At 41.9% G+C, this 20,319-nt stretch overlaps 1 protein-coding gene across 7 annotated transcripts in view; it reads right to left on the reverse strand.

Annotated features, from left to right (window-relative positions):
• The window catches only part of LOC134350204 (coiled-coil domain-containing protein 102A-like), a 657,542-nt gene that overhangs the window by 581,744 nt on the left and 55,479 nt on the right, over nucleotides 1–20,319 (reverse strand). For 5 of the 7 annotated variants that reach the window (XR_010018849.1, XR_010018848.1, XM_063055227.1 and 2 more), the window contains exon 1: nucleotides 3,606–3,733. The exons of 1 other annotated variant lie outside the window; for it this stretch is intronic. The gene's annotated coding sequence lies outside the window, so the exon portion shown is untranslated. Of the gene's footprint in view, nucleotides 1–3,605; nucleotides 3,798–20,319 lie in introns of those variants that run through there. One more of the 7 variants, XM_063055202.1, reaches the window with a different exon arrangement.

Consider the following 20,319-nt stretch of genomic DNA (forward strand, 5'->3'; position numbering starts at 1 on the left):
GTATATTTTGATGTTTCGATGTATGTGTGACAAATAAAGCTAATCTTTAATATTTTTACAGTAGTGCACTCTTACTAGTCATTTTTATATTACTACTATATATTATACTTGTTTGGTCTCATGCTTTGTTTATATTCCACAAAGACCTCCTCCCACTCTAATTGCCACTTCCCAATCAGCTCCCTCCAAACTGGAGAAATTTAAAAAGTTTCATGAGGGACAATTTTTATTTAAGTACAGTGTGCAGTCTGCCTGGAATAGTTTAAAGGGGTAGTACTGAAATTAGGCCGGTTGATGGAGTTCAAGCAGCTTTTAACTAGACAGAGAAGTAAAAAGCATTTGAAGGGGTATAGATAATAAACAGGAGGAGGACATCTAATGTAAATTGACATCAACATCATGGGCTAAATAGCCCGTACAATCAGAATCAGGTTTATTATCACTGACATGTGTCGTGAAATTTGTTAACTTAGCAGCAGCAGTACAGTGCAATACATGATAATATAGAAAGAAATAAAATGAAGTAAATCAATTACAGTAAGTATATATGCATGTATAAAAACAGTACAAAATAGTACAAAAACAGAAGTAATATATATATTTTTTTTAAAAGTGAGGTAGGTTCAATGTCCATTTAGGAATCACATGACAGACAGGAAGAAGCTGTTCCTGAATCACTGAGTGTGTGTTTTCAGGCTTCTGTACCTCCTTCCCGACGGTAACAATGAGAAGAGGGCATGACCTGGGTGATGAGGGTCCTCAATGCTGGACACCGCCTTTCTGAGGCACCGCTCCTTGAAGATGTCTTGGTTACTACAGAGGCTAGTACCCAAGTTGGAACTGAATAATTTTACAACTTTCTATAGCTTCTTTTGGTCCTGAGCAGTAGCCACCCAGCCCCCAACACCGTACCAGACAGTAATGCAGCCTGTCAGAATGCTCTCCACAATATCTATAGAAGTATTCTGTACTGTTCTATGTTCTAATCCTCGCTCCTTTACACATCCATCAAAACTTCTCAAATCTGTATCACGTAGTCGCGCTGATACGCAACAAGTGAAAGCAACACACTGCGTCGAGCAGGGTCTGGTTGAACTGTTTACTGTTTAAATCCGCGCATACTTAAGTGCCCGCTCCCAGCATCCCCCGCTCTTTGCGGGGCGGAAGTGACGTCGGCTTCCAGGCCGAGGTCTGCCCCGCACTCAGAGCCCTCTCGGTTGCCGCTGGCTGCAGACTCGCCCGTGACTGCTGGAGCCGGTTCGCTTGCCGTGTGGGCGAGCTGCCACAATCAACTATTTCACATGATATGTTCCAAACTATCAATAATTTCCCCTAAATTTAGGTGATCTCTTCCATCCTATAAATTTAATGATCATATAAAGTGTCTTCTTGATTGTTTCTTTTCCAATTAACAATCTCTCAAGTGCCCTTAACTAACAGTAGCACTGATTTAATTCTGGTGAAATCCTTAATCTTCACTACCCCTTTGTCGTCATTTTAGTATCCATTGCTTAGTTCTCAACTTCCTGTACAAACGAGGTTCAGTATGAACTTATAATTATCTGAGTTATAGCCACAAATGTAGAGTTCAAACTGCATGACCCTAGTCAACACTTTCTGATAGTTCTTCAAAGAATTTCCTTTCCACATCTTTACTGAGAAGCCACTATATCAGGCACACCTGTACACCTGCTCATTAATGTAAATACCTAATCAGCCAATCATGTGCCAACAACCCAAGCTTGCAGACGTAATTCAATAGGTGTTTAGACCAAACATCAGAATGGGGAAGAAATGTGATTTAAGTGACTTTGATCATGGAATGATTGTTGGTGCCACGCGGGGTGGTTTGAATATTTCAGAATCTGCTGATTTCTTAGGATTTTCACGAAAAAGTCTCGAGTTTTTTTTGAGGAAGGTGCAAAAAACGAAAACCCATCCAATGATCAGCAGTTTTGTAGACAAAATCCCCTTGTTAATGAGAGAGGTCAGAGGAGAATGACCAAACTGGTTCAATCTGACAGGAAGGCGACAGTAACTCAAATAACCACATGATACAACAGTGGTGTGCAGAACAGCATCTCTGAATGCAAACACGTCAAACTTTGAAGCAGAATACCACAAACATACACTCAGTGGCCACTTTAGTAGGTACAGAATTGATACCAATGCCAATATGAGTGCACACACTGTAAATTAGTGATCTGTACTTGGTCAGTTATATATAGTCTGAAATCCAAGACCTTGAATAGTTAATGCAGTTATAACAATGCCATTTATTCAATCCTAATTTTAGTAGATTTCCTTTTCCTCTTTGATAACTGATCTTACAGCTGCAGTATAAGGCATTTTTTTTTAATAAGTATGACCCTCAGTGGATCTCCAGACCAGTTTAAGTTGAATATAGTCTAATTGAAGACCTTAAGGGCCATGTCAAACGCCCTCCACAAAAACTACTGGTAAAAGAACATAATCACATTGGATGTTCTCAATGTGATGTTCCCGATCAGACAAACAGCACCCCACGTCATTTTCTCTTTATCAAGAAATGAAATACCTCAGCTAATCAGAACATTAATGAATCTTGCTTCCTATTTTCCTGACTGCTGTTTTTATGTTTACCCTTAACCGGTAGCCAAAGACTACTCAGAATCATGTTTTGTTACAAGAAATTAGGAAGTAAAATTATCTGTTATGTAATTTTTATAAAAAGGGACGTACTTGCATCGAAAGATGCAGCTTTACTCTAGGCTAAGGCTTCATATTAATATGGTTTTTAAAGAACAAATTTATGAATAGCGTTTCATTACTGTCTATGTGTAAGCATAAAGCAGTGCTGTACATTTTTGAAATATGAAATTAAAACTTTTGTCGCTATCCTTGAACTCTGGTTAAAAGTTCAACTTGTAACGTTCTTGTACAAAATTCTTCAAATTGTCAGGAATATCCACACAGAAACAAGATGAGTGACTCTTATCAGTGAAGATTCTGCATTTACAAGCAACTTTCTTTCCCCGATCAAAAAGAAAATGGTACGTTCGCACGGTTACGGTGAGGAATACTCAGTGAGAAACCCAACAGTACGGATCTCCGATCAATACCGGAACAGCGGGACGGATTTTGCACAGCCGGACTGGTTGCCTGATTGACAGGTTATTGACAGGAGGGAAAGGCGGCAAGTCGGGGCAAAGCGGCCGGAGAAAAGAGACGGCGTGGAGCAGGGAATCGGGAGCGGGCAGCTTCTGGAAAGTGGGGGTGGAAGAGATCGGGGACAGGGGCAATGCGGGCTGACGGAGATTGATCTTTTGAGGAAAGAAAGAGGAAGGAATCGTGGCCTGGTGCAACAATGAGGAGTGGGAGGAAGTATCTAGGGTTGCGGAGCGGTGTGTGTGTGGGGAGCTGGAAGCACTGTGGACAGGGAAGGCGATTGAGGAAGTTCAGGGCAGGAGTCGTCTGGTAGAAAAATCCTGAGGTGGAGGAACAGAGAGGGATCGTTCATCATGAATATAATGCGGGAGGGGGGGTGGCAGCTCCGTCACTGGCAGGCAAGCTGGAGATCGCCCTTAGCTGCTTCGCTTCCCGAATTGTGCTGTAAACGCACTTACATCATGGATCCGAACCTGCGCGCCTCCTTTTAACTCCCGAGTCCCGAGACGCCCAGCCGAAACACTGAAAGAATAAGAAGTCCGTCAAAAAAAAAGTGGACGCGCATTGACTCCTTTTAGGATTTTACCTCGGTGTCCTAGGAGCGAACCGCCCACCCATTCCCTGTCCCGTCTCCGATCCGATGCTGGAAGTGGGCGGGTCAGGATAGCTCTGAAGTTGTTTAAATTTCAACGACCTATACGCACGCATGTTCAGGAGTTTAAAAAGCTAACTCAAAGCACTGGCTGAAATGTTGGACTTTCCTATTCTCTGCTTAAAGTGGGGCTTCTGCATTATTAACCATGTTCGCGCTTTCTTAAAGGTAAATGTATTATCAAAGTGCCTATGTCATTAAACCCTGAGATTCATTTTCTGCCAGGCATTCACAGTAGAGCAAAGAAGTACAATGGAAAGAATGGAAAAAACTGCACACAAGCAAAGACTGACAAACTGTGCAAATACAAAAAGAAACCTATAATAATAATATTAATAATAAATAATTAAGTAAATAAATAAATTGAAACACGGGGCAATTCGTGTATGCCTTATAGGTAACCAAAAGGGTTAGGGCGAGAATCTTTAAGAGAAATAAACAGTGGCACAAAGATGTCGGACAGTGATTTTTGAAAATTTGCAATTCATGCTGCCCCTTTTATTCTCCCTAAAGTACTGGTTTATTTTTTTCCAATCACAAACAACGAAAATGTGAAGATACTGGAAACACACACAAAATGCTGGAGGAACTCAGCAGGCCAGGCAGCATCTATAGAAAAGAGTACAGGTCAGCGTTTCGGGCCGAGACCCTCCAGCGGGCTAATTTTTTGCAAGCACGTTTGCCCCTTTGTCTATACAAACGTTTGTATTTGTTGCCTGGATATAAAGGGATAGAACATTACTCAAAACCTGTGAAACTAGAATGAGCTCTGTTTCATGAATTATATAAACCCCTTGGAAATATGAAAGGGGTTCACCATTCACATCCCATCATGACTTACGGAAGTTCGGCAATCCATCACGTGGTCCATATATTCTGCGGACTGTGGGCTTATTACCTACATTTACAGGAGAGTTACGGAACTAACAACTTTTGACCTCATTATCAAAACAAAATAATGATGAAAAATAGCCAATTCAGTTGCTAGATAATAAAGTTCAAAATATATATGGCACTCTGTAAACTGCTAGTGGGATTACATTAATGTAACAGTGTTGTGCTGGATTTAAGTGGTATTCAAATCAAAATTTGTCATAGAAATAAACTTCATCGTTGGTGAATCGACTCTGTCTCCAATGAGTAAATCAGCATATATGGAAATGCTGAACTGGCAGTAGGGGTTGGTGCATGGAATTCCTTGGTTTTTGCAAGGATGGGATTGGCAGCTCAATGTTCCAGGGTTTAGATATTTCAAAAGAGATGGGGAGGAAATACTAGTTATGGCAATGCTAGTCAGGAGTAGGTCAGGAAACCTGCAAAAAGGGAGGATATTGTGGAGGCATTGCCTATCGACTCAGTGTAATTGGAAGGTCAGACACAAGAAGGTTATGAGCACTCTATTGGGAGTTTTCTAGAGGCCCACCATAGGCACGAGGACACTGAAGGGCAGATTCTGTAAGTATTCAGATTTTGGGAAGGTCCGGAATTAGAACTGGTGTCAGGAGTGACTTCAATTTCCCTAACATTGATTAGGACCTCCTTAGTGCACAAGGTTTAAATGTGGCAGAGTTTGTTAGGTGTGTTTGGGAAGGATTCCTGACACATTATGCAGACAGGCCAACCAGAGGAGAGGCCACACTGGATCTAGTGCTAGGTAATGAACCTGGTCAGGTGACAGATCTCTCTATGGGTGACCATTTCAGAGAAAGTGACCACAACTCCCTGACCTTTGAAATAGCCATGGACAAGGAAAGGAACAGGTGATATAGGGAAGAATTTAATTGGGGTGGTTAGTTATGATTGTATTATGCAGAAACTGAGGAACGTAAATTGAGAGCAGATATTTTCAGGGAAATACACAGCTGAAATTTGGAGCTTGTTTCGGGAGCACTTGCATGGGATTCGGGATAGGTTTGTCCCATTGAGGAATGGTACTCAAGAGAAGTGCAACATTTAGTCAAGAGGAAGAAGGAAGCATGCAAGTAGGGCTCTTGAGTAAAATAATGTAGCCAGGAATGAACTTAAGAAGGGACTTAGGAGAGCTAGAAGGGGACATGTGAAGGCTTTGATGGGATGGATTAGCGATAACCCAAGGGCATTCTACAATTACATGAAAAACAGGAGAATGACTAGAGTGATGGTAGGACTACTCACAGTTAAAGGGGGAAACATAGTTGAAGAAGGAGGTCTTTACTGAATACTTCAGTGTTCAGCAGTGAGAAGAATTTTGACAAATGTGAGGTCAGTATAGAATAGGCTTATGTGCTGGAGCGCGTTGAGTTTAAGAAAGTGGTAGTGTTGGAGTTTCTGAAAAACAATAGAAATAGATAAGGCCAGATGAGATATATCCCAGGTCACTACAAGAAGTTAGAGAAGAGATTGCTGGGGTATTGTCGATGATCTTTGTGTCCTCCCTGGTCACAGGAGTGGCACAAGAAGATTGAAGGCTGGCAAATATTCTTCAAGAAAAGTAATAGGCATAACCCTGGGAATTACAGACCAGTAAGTCTTACCATAAGGCCATAAGACATAGAAGCAGAATTAGGCCATTTGACCCATCGAGTCTCCTCTACCATTCAATCATGGCTGATCTCTTTCCCTTTCTCAGCGCCATTTCTCAGCCTTCTCCCCATAACCTTTAATGCCATGTCCAATCAAGTACCTATCAAGCTCTCCTTAAATACACCCAATGACCTGGCCTCCATAGCTGCTTGTGCTAATAAATTCCACAAATTCACCAGCCTCTGGCTGAAGAAATTTCTCCGCATTTGTTTTAAATGGACACCCCTCTATCCTGAGGCTGTGCCCTCTTGTCCTAGACTCCCCCACCATGGGAAACATTCTTTCCATGTCTACTCTCCTTGGGCCTTTCAACATTTGAAAGGTGTCAATGAGATTCCCCCTCATCCTTCTAAATTCCAGTAAGTACAGACCCAGAGCTATCAAACGTTCCTTGTATGATAACCCAGTCAGCAGAGAGGATTCTTAGTGACAGGATTAACCAGCATTTGGAAAAGCATAGCCTTATTAGGGACCATCAGCATGGCTTTGTGAAAGGCACACTGAGTTTGCAAGAAGGTGACAAATTGATGAAGATAGGCTGGTATGTGCGGTGTTTAGGAATTTTAGTATGGTATTTGATGGGTTCCCCACAGTAAGCTCATTCAGAAAGTCAGAAGCCATGGGATTCGGGGAATCTTGGCAACACAGATTCAGAATTGGCTGGCCCATAGAAGGCAGAGGGTGATTGTAGATGGAGTGAATTGTGCCTGGACATCTCAGAGGGGGTCTGCACACAACACTAGTGAGTAGCAAATGCCTACAAAATCTGATCAGAATGGCATTGACTTCCAACAAAAGCAATAGAAGTGACTTGTAATCTCCATAGCACCCTGAGGCTACTCGAGCTCTAAACAATGCAACTTCAGTCAGCAGATAGGTTGAGCTGGTGAGTGATGAGCATGTACCCATACTGCCATTAACACTGTACATCAAGTCTGCAGTGATGGAGTCTGGAACCTGAAGAGTGCCAGAATTATGTTCCTGACATGCTCCCATTGTTTCCGAGATCTTCTGAGGATTGGGTCCAACTGCATTGTATCAAAACATTTGACTGGGTCCTCTGCAGTGACTTGATGCCCACCTGTGACTTTGATCTACAAGGTTGCGACTTCAAGCTCCTAGAATCTAAGAATGGTAAATAATACTAACTTCAAAAAAAAAATCATTGGGTTTACTTCAACCTAACCCTCACAAGTTTACTTTATATTGAAGCTGATTAGAAGCAATATTGGACATCACTGTAAGACAATTAGTTTGATCTCATTACTATCCTGCTAGTTGATTTGTTAAAATCATCCCAGCAACATGCTTCAGCAAACTACAAATCACACTATTACCTAGTCTACATTTAAAAGCTCTCTCTGTCAACCTACCAGCAGGAATTACAATTAAGGACCAATAGTGAGTGTAGACATTTTTTCTTGCTGGGAGCTCTGTAAGAGAATGGTTACAAATTCAGTCACACATTACACAAATTTCTTGATTTTTATTTCTCAAAGGAAAGGAAAATGAGATGGTGTAATGTGAGTGACTGGGTAAATAGGGTTAATTTTACATTATACTCTAAAGTCAAAATAAACTACAGTAATTTACTGAGTGAACCAAAGACCAGGCTGCATTGTAATCAGCCCATTCCGAACATGCCCAGTCAGCACATACTTACAGTATATGTTTAGACATGCAAATTTTGATTACCTCAGAGAATATAACTATTTTAAAATCATGTACTACATAAAGTTACAAACTTGTCTTCCTCCAAGACAAATTCTACCCTTTTGGCAGATTGAAAGGTAGACACAATGGAGCCAAGTTTAGTACCCAAAATTTTATGGAAAAATGTATCGGCACAAAAATGTTTAATCCACTGTGTTGACTATGCAGCCTAAATGCCATTCAAAATATTGTCAAACAAAACTCTTCAGAATCCTTAAGTGCTATTCAAGATGATAATGGCATTGTAACATTTATCATCTAGGTGTTCTATGAAGTAGACCCTCCTCTGAGCAGGGTTGACCATGGATGTGGCATCCTAGCTGTCTCTGTAAGCCAGGGCAAGACTCACGCAGCAGACTCCCCCTCTCTGCATAGGTGATGAAGCCAAAGGAACGGCAGACACCAATACAATTTGGCACTAGCATCGTCACTGGAGTTGCCAGTCAGTGTTGAACTCAATATAGGACTGCCTTAGGGACTCCAACTCCATATTTTTCCGTAGGTTTACTCCCAAAGCCTTCCCCGTGAGTGGGTATAGCCGCAAGGCAACAGCAGTTTGAAATAAGAGCTTTCTTCCTCCTATAGTTTTCTTTCTCCTACAGCTGGCAAGCCCCATCTAGTCAAAGCGACTGACCCACCAGTAACCCACCTTTGCCCTTTCTTCTGTCAGTAAAAATGGTTCTGCTGGGCTTAGTAGCTAAGCCACATGTGAATGCCAGGAACTGGACTTGGTTTATCAGAGGCTATTTGAGACAGACGCCATTGGGAGCATTTAATAGGTGCTGGGAGCATATCCCCACTACTCCCCCTGGCTATGACAACCTTAAATAACCTTGTTCTATGCTAGAAATTAAATATTATTCATAAAGGTTTATACACATGGAAATGTCATAATAAATAAAGCAAGCTCAAAAGTTGTCTTATTTAATTGTCTCTATTTTGTACTTGTCAATATTATCCAAAGGGCTAGGATTTATTTCCCATCCAGATCCGCACACCAGAAGATGTTACCGGGTGGAGAGTTTGAGGATTTTTATGCAATGTTAATAAAGGCATGTTGTGAATTTGCAGAGGAACATTGCAATGGCGGTTTTCCATTGCCTCATGGTAGAAGTCACTGGTTTGCAAGGTGACATCAAAGGAGCCATAAGGAGTTGCTGGAGCATATCTTGTAGGTGGGCAGCTGCTGTGCTGTGATGAAAAGAGCACATGTTTTGAGAAGACAGATGCAGTGCGAGCCCAGTAGGCTGTGCTGCACTATGTTTGTCTCTGCTTGAAGGTTATTCAATAACATGGAACAAGGCAAGTGGAGAATATACTATTGACCTCTTGACTCAACTGAACACATTTACGAGGAACAGAGTCATAAAAAAGCAGCAGTCATCATCAAGGACACCCACCATCCAGGCCATGCTCTCTTCTTGCTGCTGCCATTGCGTAGGAGGTACTGAAGACTTACATCCCACATCACTGGATTCAGGAACAGTCATTACCCTACAACCTTTAGGCTCCTGAATCAGCAAGGATAACTTCACTCATGTCAATGCCGAACTGACTCCACAACCTAAAGACCTGCTTCCAAGGACTTTACAACTCATGTTGTCAGCATTAATTTTTTTTTAGTTGCACAGTTTGTACACTCTTGCACATTGGTCGTTTGTGGGTGTTTGTCAGTCCTTGCTTATGTATAGTTTTCACAAATTATCTTGTATTTCTTTTTTTCCAGTGAATGCATGCAAGAAAATGAATCTGAAGATAGTATATGATGACACTGATAATAGATTTACTTTGTCTTTGCTTTTGTAGCTGTTGAAGAGGCCTTAGATGAAACAAGGTAAATCATTTGACAAGTCACACCCAGACTTTGATCAATTCTTGTAGCCAGATTATGTAAATTGATGGACCAGTTAAAATTCCGCTAAGGTGCTGATATCAAAGGAAAGAGTCCCTTCCGCTTTCCTGGCTGAACCAGGCCTTTGAGATGGTGATGTGAGGGACTTGCTGGGCCCAAATACCCTGATCTAAAACAAACAGAATCAAAACAACTGCAGTTCTAATGAAAGGTTATTGGTTTGATTCTCTGTCCATGGATGCTGCCTGATCTGCTGATTTTTTCACAGCATTTTGTTATTATTTCAGATTCCTACTATCTGCATCGTTGCATGTACAGTGGTGTACATACAACCCGCTGGAGTCCTGGCAATATTTTATCATATAGGAAGAAAGTTAGAGATATTGACATCATTATTGATATTGTTCGATTCACATTAATTTTCATTAAATTCACATTGATGGCGGAGGGGAGTTACCACCAATACGAGCGTTCATGGATGATCTCACCCTTTTGGGTCCTAGCACGGAGGCAGTGGAAAGTGTACTATCTAGACTCGAAGAGCTAATGAATTGGGGAAGAATGAAGCTCAAGACCAAAAAGTCACGGAGCCTTGTTCTTAGGAGAGGAAAGCTGGTTGACTTTCATTTCATCCTTTGTGGAAAGGAGATTCCATCCATTCAGGACCAACTGTTAAGAGCCTTGGGCAATGGTACACAGAGGAGCTGAGAGACACCAAGAGTGTTCAAGAGACAGGAGAACAGATCAGCAGAGGTCTGATGTCTGTCGACAAGTGTGGCTTGCCTGGCAAGTTGAAGTTGTGGTGCTTGCAGTACGGACTGATGCCACAGATAACGTGGCCACTAACTGTCTATGAAGTGGCAATGTCCCATGTTGAGGCAATGGACCAGAAGATCAACAAGTATGTGAAGAAGTGACTTGAAGTACCGAGCAGCCTCACCAATGTTGCAATCCACAGTAGCCAGACAAAGCTTACCATCCCAGTGCAATCCCTTGTTGAAGAGGTCAAGGTAGCCAAAGTAAGATTATTCTTGATGCTTCGGGACTCAGAAGACCCTGTCATCAAGAACACCCAGCCGGATGTGAGATCAGGCAGGAAGTGGTCAGTCCATGTAGCAGTTGATGAGGCAGAGTCTAGATTGAAGCACAAAGAGACAGTTGGGGCTACCCAGCTAGGCCGCCAGGGACTTGGATGGACAACCCACAAGTGGTGGTCATCTTCTACAGGTAAGGAACGCCGTGAGCTTGTAACACAAGAAATACGAGAGGTAGAAGAGGAGAAGAGGTTAGCTAAAACAGCTGGCCTGGCCAAACAAGGGGCTTGGACCTAGTGGGAAAGCGTTGAACAATGACATCTACAAACGGTATCTTGGAATGTTCTGTGGCAGATGGAACTGCTCCGCATTTCTTTTTTATCCGGAGCAGCGTACGATTTGCTCCCAACACTTCCCAACCTCAGCACCTGGTATGAAGGTAAGACAGACAGGTGTGCTGCATGTGGCAAGAAGCGAACACTTCGACATATTTTGAGTGCATGCAGAGTCAATCTTTCCAGCGGCATGTACATATGGAGACATAACAACGTTCTCAAAGTTGTAACAGAAGCGGTTGAGCAGAGAGTACTGCAGCACAACTTATCTCATGCCCCATGCTGCACAGAACACCGCATATCATTTGTGAAAGAAGGCTCCAAGTCAAGGGTGTACAGCACAGGCTCACGATCAAGCATACTTTCTTCAGCCAATGATTGGTGTGTCAAGGCCGACCTGGATGGGAAAGGCAGTTTCCCGGAGCAAATAGCTTTCACCACATTGCGTCCAGATATAATCATATGGTCTGACACCAGCAAAGAAGTGGTTATTGGTGAACTCACAGTCCCCTGGGAAGACAACATCGATGAAGCCCATGAGTGCAAGCTAACCAAGTATGCAGAATTAAGATCAGAGTGCAGAGACAGAGGGTGGAAGGTCTCATGCTATCCATTCGAAGTAGGCTGCCGTGGGTTTATTGCGTTCACTTTCCAGAAGTGGCTGCGTGACCTTGGCTTCACTAGAAGAGAGATCAAGTCAACCAGCAGGGCTGTAGCTGAGGCAGCAGAGACATGGGTGTGGACCAAGTACGTCCAGAGGGGCAGATAGTTAGACAGTGTATCCATCCTTTGCAAACCCTTCGGTAGTTGCATAGACACCTGAAGAGTAGACTATCTCTTGGATGGAAGCAACCCACAACTCTGATAGAGGCAGATGCCAAGTTTTAAGCTCACCAGTGGGAAGTGGTGCTTTAGCACTGCTGTCCCACCACCTTGAGGGAGTCTTGATTGTAAGTGGGCCGAAACTCCTGAAGACAGGTGGCAGATGAACTGATGATCCCACTGGTGATAGCACAGGACAGTTAACATCTTAGTCCAAGTGTATTTTCAATTCAATTCAGGAATGCTACCAACTCATAGCACCTCCAAAGCAATTACATAAAATTTCACTCAAACATTTGTATAATTACCAAAAAAATTACATAACCTTACAGTTTCCCTTAGTGCATCTGAGGTTCCCAGTACCATTATTCCCATTTCCCTCCTTTTGGCACATTTTTTGTTTCCTTTAAAAAGAAATAAATGACAGCCATAAGTTTCCTCTGCTACAAGGTCATTTCTCAATCAGGCACAGAATGCCAATGTGCATGTACACAGGAAATATATCAAAATTACTCAATTAAAAGTTAGTTATGCTTTGCGTTTCTGTACATTCCATTGATGAATAGAAGCCTTTGTACTGGGCCATTCACATGGAATTACAATTTGCATCAATGCAACAAAACCAGATAAGCTTTAGACCTTTTAAATAGCCAAAGATTTTAATCTGTAGTTGAAAATAATTGTAGTTTTATTTATTTATTTATTCAATGAGATAACGTGCGGAATAGGCCCTTCCGGACCCTCAGGCCACGCCGACCAACAACCATCGATTTAACCCTAACCTAGTCACGGGACAATTTACAATGGCCAATTAACCTTCCAACCAGTAGGTCTTTGGACCCAGAGGAAACCCACGCGGTCACGGGGAGAAAACGTACAAACTCCTTAAAGACAGCAACAGGAAATGAACCCGAGTCGCTGGTACTGTAAAGCGTTGAGCTAACCACTGCGTTACTAAGCCACCTTCTACTGTACAAATTAAGAAATAATGAGTACTATTGCTTCAACTTATTCTACAGTATAGTACTGTGCAAAAGTCTTAAGCACATATATACAGCTCGGGTGTCTAAACCTTTTGCACAGTACTGTAGTGCTTGTATGTATTGCGCTGTACTGCTACCACAAAAAAAAACACATTTAATGACATATGTGAGTGATGATAAACCTGATTCTGATATGGGTCTCTACTGTGGATTGAGAGTGGAAGGAGGCAGGGGAAGGGGAATCACTGTTGGGAAAAGGGGAAGGGGGAGAGGGAGCAGGAAGTACCAGTGAGACTTTCTGTAACGATCAATAAATCAATTGTTTGGAATCAAATGACCTTGCCTCATGTCTCAGAGCCGGGTGAGTTTGCACCCGCGCCAACCCCCACTCGGAACTCCTTCTCTGCTACCTGTCCCACACCTCTCCCGCGGCACTCCAGTCTTCCCATTCCCAACATCCTTTGCTCCTGCTAGATTTACAAACTTGCTCTCCACTCCACGTTGACAAATACAGTACTGTGCACAATTCTTAGACACTCTAGCTATACATGTGCCTAAGACTTTTGCACTTTAATAGTACCCTGACCTACACCATTAAAATACAATTATAATAATTTATAATTATTATAGATATAACATTAAAGTATATGTCACTTATAATTGATCGTAAAATACCTTATGTAAAATACCAGTGTGGATAACTTGATACACCTCAACAGTGAACTGACTCTACAACCAAAAGACTATTACAACCATCACTCCTACAACCATCATTCTCCTGAAAAAGTTAACTGAATCAATTTCAAGGACTCCACAATTCAGTAGATATTATTTACTTTTTTATTATTTGTATGATTTGTCTTGCACATTGGTTTGTTGTCAGTCTTTGTTATTTATTATTTTTCATAAATTCTATTGAATTTCTATATTTCTCTATAAATGCCTGCAAGAAAACGAAACTCAAGGTAGAACATGGTGACACACAAAATACTGGAGGAACTCAGCAGGCCAAGCAGCATCTACGGAAAGGAATAAACAGTCGACGTTTCAGGCTGAGAACCCTCGTTACCCCGATGAGGGGTTTCTGCCTGAAACGTCAACTGTTTATTCCTTTCCATAAATGCTGTCTGACCTGCTGAATTCCTCCAGTACTTTGTGTATGTTACTCTGGAATTCCAGCATCTGCAGACTCTCTTGAGTATATAGTGACATATATGCACTTTGATAATAAATTTACTTTGAACTTCTTTTTCCATTGCAAGACAGCAAGAATCCAAAGAATATTAAATAAAAATCATGAAACCTTCACTGTTATTTGGTTACATGAGAAGCAATCAGATAAGAGATCATCAATATAATAAAAGCACTCTAGGGTTGAAAACAACAGTGGTTATAAACTTCACCTTTGTACAAGTAATAAAGAGTGGTCTAGGTACTATGCATTTTCTATAATTTTCCTGTAAACAACTTGCTGTTTCCAGAATTTAAATCTGGATCAGATTTAAACTAGCCTAAAGCTAATGCAAACTATGATTTTAAATATTTGCCTCTTTAGTTTCTTTTTGGAGATCAGAGGTTAGACTGTGAACCATTATTTAACTAAGTTACATTTTTGTAGTCAGGCAAAACAAACTTTTACTTACCCAGTTGTTATGTTTTGTAACTTTAAAACATGAAACTAATTCAAAGGAAGAGATGGAAGTCCAAAAAGTGAGTCTAACTTCAGGTTTACTTCAAACGAGGCGCATGTGTATCATGTGCTAGCATGATGTAGTATGCAATTAACATATTTTCATATATAACCCATAATTAATGATTTAATCGAACAGGAATGCTTAATCAACCTATATATATGTACACACACAAGATTACTCAAATATAACTGAAATATTAAGTACGCACCAAATATAGTTGGTAATTCTATGTAATAGTGAAAAGATTCTGGAATATACCAAGAGTTCTTTTTCACTGGATCATTAATTGATATATCTATTGCTATTATAAAGGAGTGGCTTATTTCATCATTCTGTGGTTGGTAAAGGAATTAGAATCATGTTGAGGATTAAATGAACAAATCGGTAAGTTTTGTTTCCATTTGGAAGCCAGGCAATGAATTCCCTGACAGAGTTACTGAAAAATAAGAACATACGCTCGTGGCCACTTTATTAGGTTTTTACATGTTGTGTGTTCGAAGCTGCTCTTCTGCACACCACTGTTGTAATGCATTGTTATCTGAGTTTCGGCTGCCTTCCTGCCAGCTTGAACCAGTCTGGCCATTCTATTCTGACCTCTCTCATTAACAAGGTGTTGTTGCCCACAGAACTGCTGTTCACTGGATGCTTTTTTGTTTTTCACACCATTCCCTGTAAATTCTAGAGACTGTTGTGCATGAAAATCCCAGCAGATCAGCAGTTTCTGAGATACTCAAACCACTCCATCTGGCACCAACAAATATTCCATTGTCAAAGTCACTTAGATCAAATTTCTTCCCTATTCTTATGTTTGATCTGAACAACAACTGAACCTCTCGACCACGTCTGTATGCTTTTATGCATCAAGTTGCTGCCATATGATTGACTAGTTAGACATTTGCATTAACGGGCAGGTTTACAGGTGTACCTAATGAAGTGGTCACCAAATGTAGGTGCAAGTATAGACTAAGAGGTGAAATAATTCAAGACAATAGATTCTGTCCTGTTTAGGCAAAAGTACCAGGAAATCAGACAACTTCTTAGACTATCCTCAGTTCAACTTGATAATAGGCAGTGGTCTCTGAAGATCAAAGGGTGGATCCCATCAGGAAAGCATTGAGCAAATCCTCAGCAAACTTTGATGATCATGTGTTTTTTTTTCATTTTCATAAGTCTGACTAAATCACGCAGAGAGATATTTGCCATGGAAGTCAATAGATTAGATGAGGATTGTTCTGGGTAGCCGGTAAATGCCTTTATGCTTCCTATGCTAACATAGCATGCCCACTACTCACAACCCCAACCTATACATATTTGTAATGTGGCAGGAAACCAGAGCAACTGCAGGAAAGCCATTCTATTACAGGCAGAATGTATAAACTTCTAACAGACAGCAGCAGGAATTGAACCCCAATCAATTTTACTCCTGGCATTGTAAAGCCTTGCATTGCTGTGCTGCCCCAGTAGTTATCAAAAATAAATACAACTTCCAACTTCCATCTACTTCCAGTCATCAGTTATGACAGAACTTACATGCTATAATGGGTTACTAAAACAAAGTCAGACAGCATCGCCAACAACAGCGTTTCCTTCCCAATCAGCTTAACACTTTCAATGAATGGTTTGAACATGAGAGGATTGGAATGTCTCCACCAAACCCAATAGCTTCTGAAACCCACAGGCACTATTGCCAACATAAGATCAGTCTTCTGGAGACTGAATCTGGGAAAAGCATCTAACCCAGATCCTGTGTAGATCAGCTGGTGCAGACGTTTTTACTATTCCCTACTTAAATATAAGGTTCCCACATTGCTTTCAGAAGACCATTGTCAACCCAGTACCCAAAAAAAACAAGATAACATACCCTAATGACTGCTGCCCAGTGGCTGACATCCCCATCATGAAATGCTTCAAGAAGCTGGTCCATAAGACCATAAGACATAGGAACAGATTTAGGCCATTCAGCCCATCGAGTCTGCCTGTCCATTCAATCATGGCTGATTTATTGTCCCTCTCAACCCCATCCTCCTGCCTTCTCCCCGTAACCTTTGATGCCCTGACTAATCAAGAGCCCATCAAACTTTTCTTTAAATATACCCAATGACTTGGCCTCCACAGTTGTCTGTGGCAATGAATTCCAGAGATTCACCACCCTCTGGCCAATACATTACTCCTTATTTCAGTTCTCAGGAACATCCTTTTATTCTGAGGCTGTGCTCTCTGGTCCTAGATTCTTCCACGACTGGAAGTGTTCTCTCTCCATATCCACTCTATCCACTTCTTTCAATCGTCCAATCAATGGGATCATCCTTTATCCTTTTAAGCTCCGGTGATTAGAGTCCCAGGCCATCAAACACTCTACTTATGTTATCCCTTTCATCCCCAGGATCATTCCTGTAAACCTCCTCTGGAATCTCTTCAATACCAGTCCTTCCTTAGATATGGCACCCAAAGCTGCTTACTGTACTCCAAATGTGGTCTGACCAATGTCTAAAAAGTATCAACATTGCATCATAAACACAAGAGTTTCATAAGATGCTAGAAATCTTGAGGGACACATGAAATGTGCTGGAGAAACTCAGCAGGTCAGGCAGTATCTAGGAAAAGGAATAAGCATTCAACTTCTTAGGCCAAGACTCTTCATCCGGACTGGACAGGAAGGGAGAAGATGCCTGTAAAATGAAGTGGGGAAGGGGAAGGAGTACAAGATGGCAAATGATAGATGAAGCCAGGTGAGAGGAAATGTGGAGGAGTGTGGGAGTGGGGATGAAATAAGAAGCTGAGAGGAAAAGGTTAAGGGCTGAAGAAGAAGGAATCTGATGGGAGAGTGGGCCATGGAAGAAAGGAGGAAGGACAATAGACAATAGGTGCAGGAGTAGGCCACTCGGCCCTTCGAGTCGGCACCACCATTCACTGTGATCATGGCTGATCATCCACAATTAGTATCCACTTCCTGCCTTATCCCCATAACCTTTGATTCCGCTATCTTTAAGAGCTCTATCTATCTCTTTTTTGAAAGCATCCAGAGACTTGGCCTCCACAGCCTTCTGGGGCAGAGCATTCCATATATCCACCACTCTCTGGGTGAAAAAGTTTTTCCTCAACTTTGTTCTGAATGGCCTACCCCTTATTTGTAAACTATGGCCTCTGGTTCTGGACTCACCCATCAGCGGGAACATGCTTCCTGCCTCCAGCATGTCCAATCCCTTAATAATCTTATATGCTTCAATAAGATCCCTTCTCAGCCTTCTAAATTCCAGAGTATACAAGCCCAGTCGCTCCAATCTTTCAACATATGACAGTCCCGCCATCCCGGGAATTAACCTTGTGAACCTACGCTGCACTCCCTCAATAGCAAGAATGTCCTTCCTCAAATTTGGAGACCAAAACTGCACACAGTACTCCAGGTGTGGTCTCACCAGGGCCCTGTACAGCTGCAGAAGGACCTCTTTGCTCTTATACTCAATTCCTTTGTTATGAAGACCAGCATGCCATTAGCTTTCTTCAATGCCTGCTGTACTTGAATGCTTGCTTTCAGTGACTGATGTACAAGAACACCTAGATCTCGTTGTACTTCCCCTTTTCATAGCTTGACTCCATTTAGATAATAATCTGCCTTCCTGGTTTTACCACCAAAGTGGATAACCTCACATTTATCCACATTAAACTGCATCTGCCATGCATGTGCTCACTCACCCAGCCTGTCCAAGTCACCCTGCATTCTCATAACATCCTCCTCACATTTCACACTGCCACCCAGCTTTGTGTCATTGGCAAATTTGCTAATGTTACTTTTAATTCCCTCATCTAAATCATTAATGTATATTGTAAACAGCTGCCGTCCCAGCACTGAACCCTGCAGTACCCCACTGGTCACTGCCTGCCATTCCGAAAGGTACCCGTTAATCACTACTTTTTGTTTTCTGACAGCCAGCCAATTTTCAATCCATGTCAGTACTCTGCCCCCAATACCACGTGCCCTAATTTTGCCCATTAATCTCCTATGTGGGACCTTATCAAAGGCTTTCTGAAAGTCCAGGTACACTACATCCACTGGCTCTCCTTTGTCCATTTTCATAGTTACATCCTCAAAAAATTCCAGAAGCTTAGTCAAGCACAATTTTCCCTTCGTAAATCCATGCTGACTCGGACTGATCCTGTTACTGCTATCCAGATGTGTCGTAATTTCATCTTTTATAATTGACTCCAGCATCTTTCCCACCACTGACGTCAGGATAACCGGTCTGTAATTCCCTGTTTTCTTTCTTCCTCCCTTCTTGAAGAGAGGGTCAACATTAGCCACCCTCTAATCCACAGGAACTGATCCTGAAACTACGGAATATTGGAAAATGATTACCAATGCGTCCACGATTTCTAAAGCCACCTCCTTAAGTACCCTGGGATGCAGGCCATCAGGTCCCGGGGACTTATTAGCCTTCAGACCCAACAGTCTATCCAACACCATTTCCTACCTAATATAAATTCCCTTCAGTTCATCCATTACCCTAGATCCTTTGGCCACTATTACATCTGGGAGAATGTTTGTGTCTTCCCTAGTGAAGACAGATCCAAAGTACCTGTTCAACTCGTCTGCCATTTCCTTATTCCCCATAATAAATTCACCCGTTTCTGTCTTCAAGGGCCCAGTTTTGGTCTTAACTATATTTTTTTGCTTTTCACATACCCAAAGAAGCTTTTACTATCTTCCTTTATATTCTTGGCTAGTTTACCTTCGTACCTCATTTTTTCTCCACGTATTGCCTTTTTAGTAACCTTCTGTTGCTCTTTAAAAGTTTCCCAGTCCTCCAGCTTCCCACTCATCTGTGCTATGTTATACTTCTCTTTTATTTTTATACTCTCCATTACTTCCTTTGTCAGCCACAGCCTCCCCTTACTCCCCTTGGGATCTTTCTTCCTCTTTGGAATGAACTGATCCTGCACCTTCTGCATTATTCCCAGAAATACTTGCCATTGTTGTTCCACTGTCATCCCTGCTAGAGTATTGTTCCATCGACCCTTGGCCAGCTCCTCCCTCATAGAACCATAATTCCCTTTGTTGAACTGTAATACTGACACTTCCGAGTTTCCCTTCTCCCTCTCAAATTGTAGATTAAAACTTAACATATTATGGTCACTACCTCCTAATGGCTCCTTTACCTCAAGGTCCCTGATCAAATGGGGTTCATTGCACAACACTAAATCTAGAATTGCGTTCTCTCTGGTAGGCTCCAGTACAAGCTGTTCTAAGAATCCATCTCAGAGGGACTCCACAAATTCCCTTTCTTGTGGTCCAGTACCAACCTGATTCCTCCAATCTACCTGCCTGTTGAAATCCCCTGTAAAATCTGTAGCATTACATTTGCGACATGCCAACTTTACCTCTTGATTCAACTTACACCCTACATCCAGACTACTGTTTGGGGGGCCTGTAGATAACTCCCATTAGGGTCCTTCTACCCTTAGAATTTCTCAGTTCTATCCATACTGACTCTACGTCTCCTGATCCTATGTCCCCCCTCGCAAGGGAC

Source organism: Mobula hypostoma, chromosome 1, assembly GCF_963921235.1.
Source record: "Mobula hypostoma chromosome 1, sMobHyp1.1, whole genome shotgun sequence".
NCBI classification, from domain to species: domain Eukaryota; kingdom Metazoa; phylum Chordata; class Chondrichthyes; order Myliobatiformes; family Myliobatidae; genus Mobula; species Mobula hypostoma.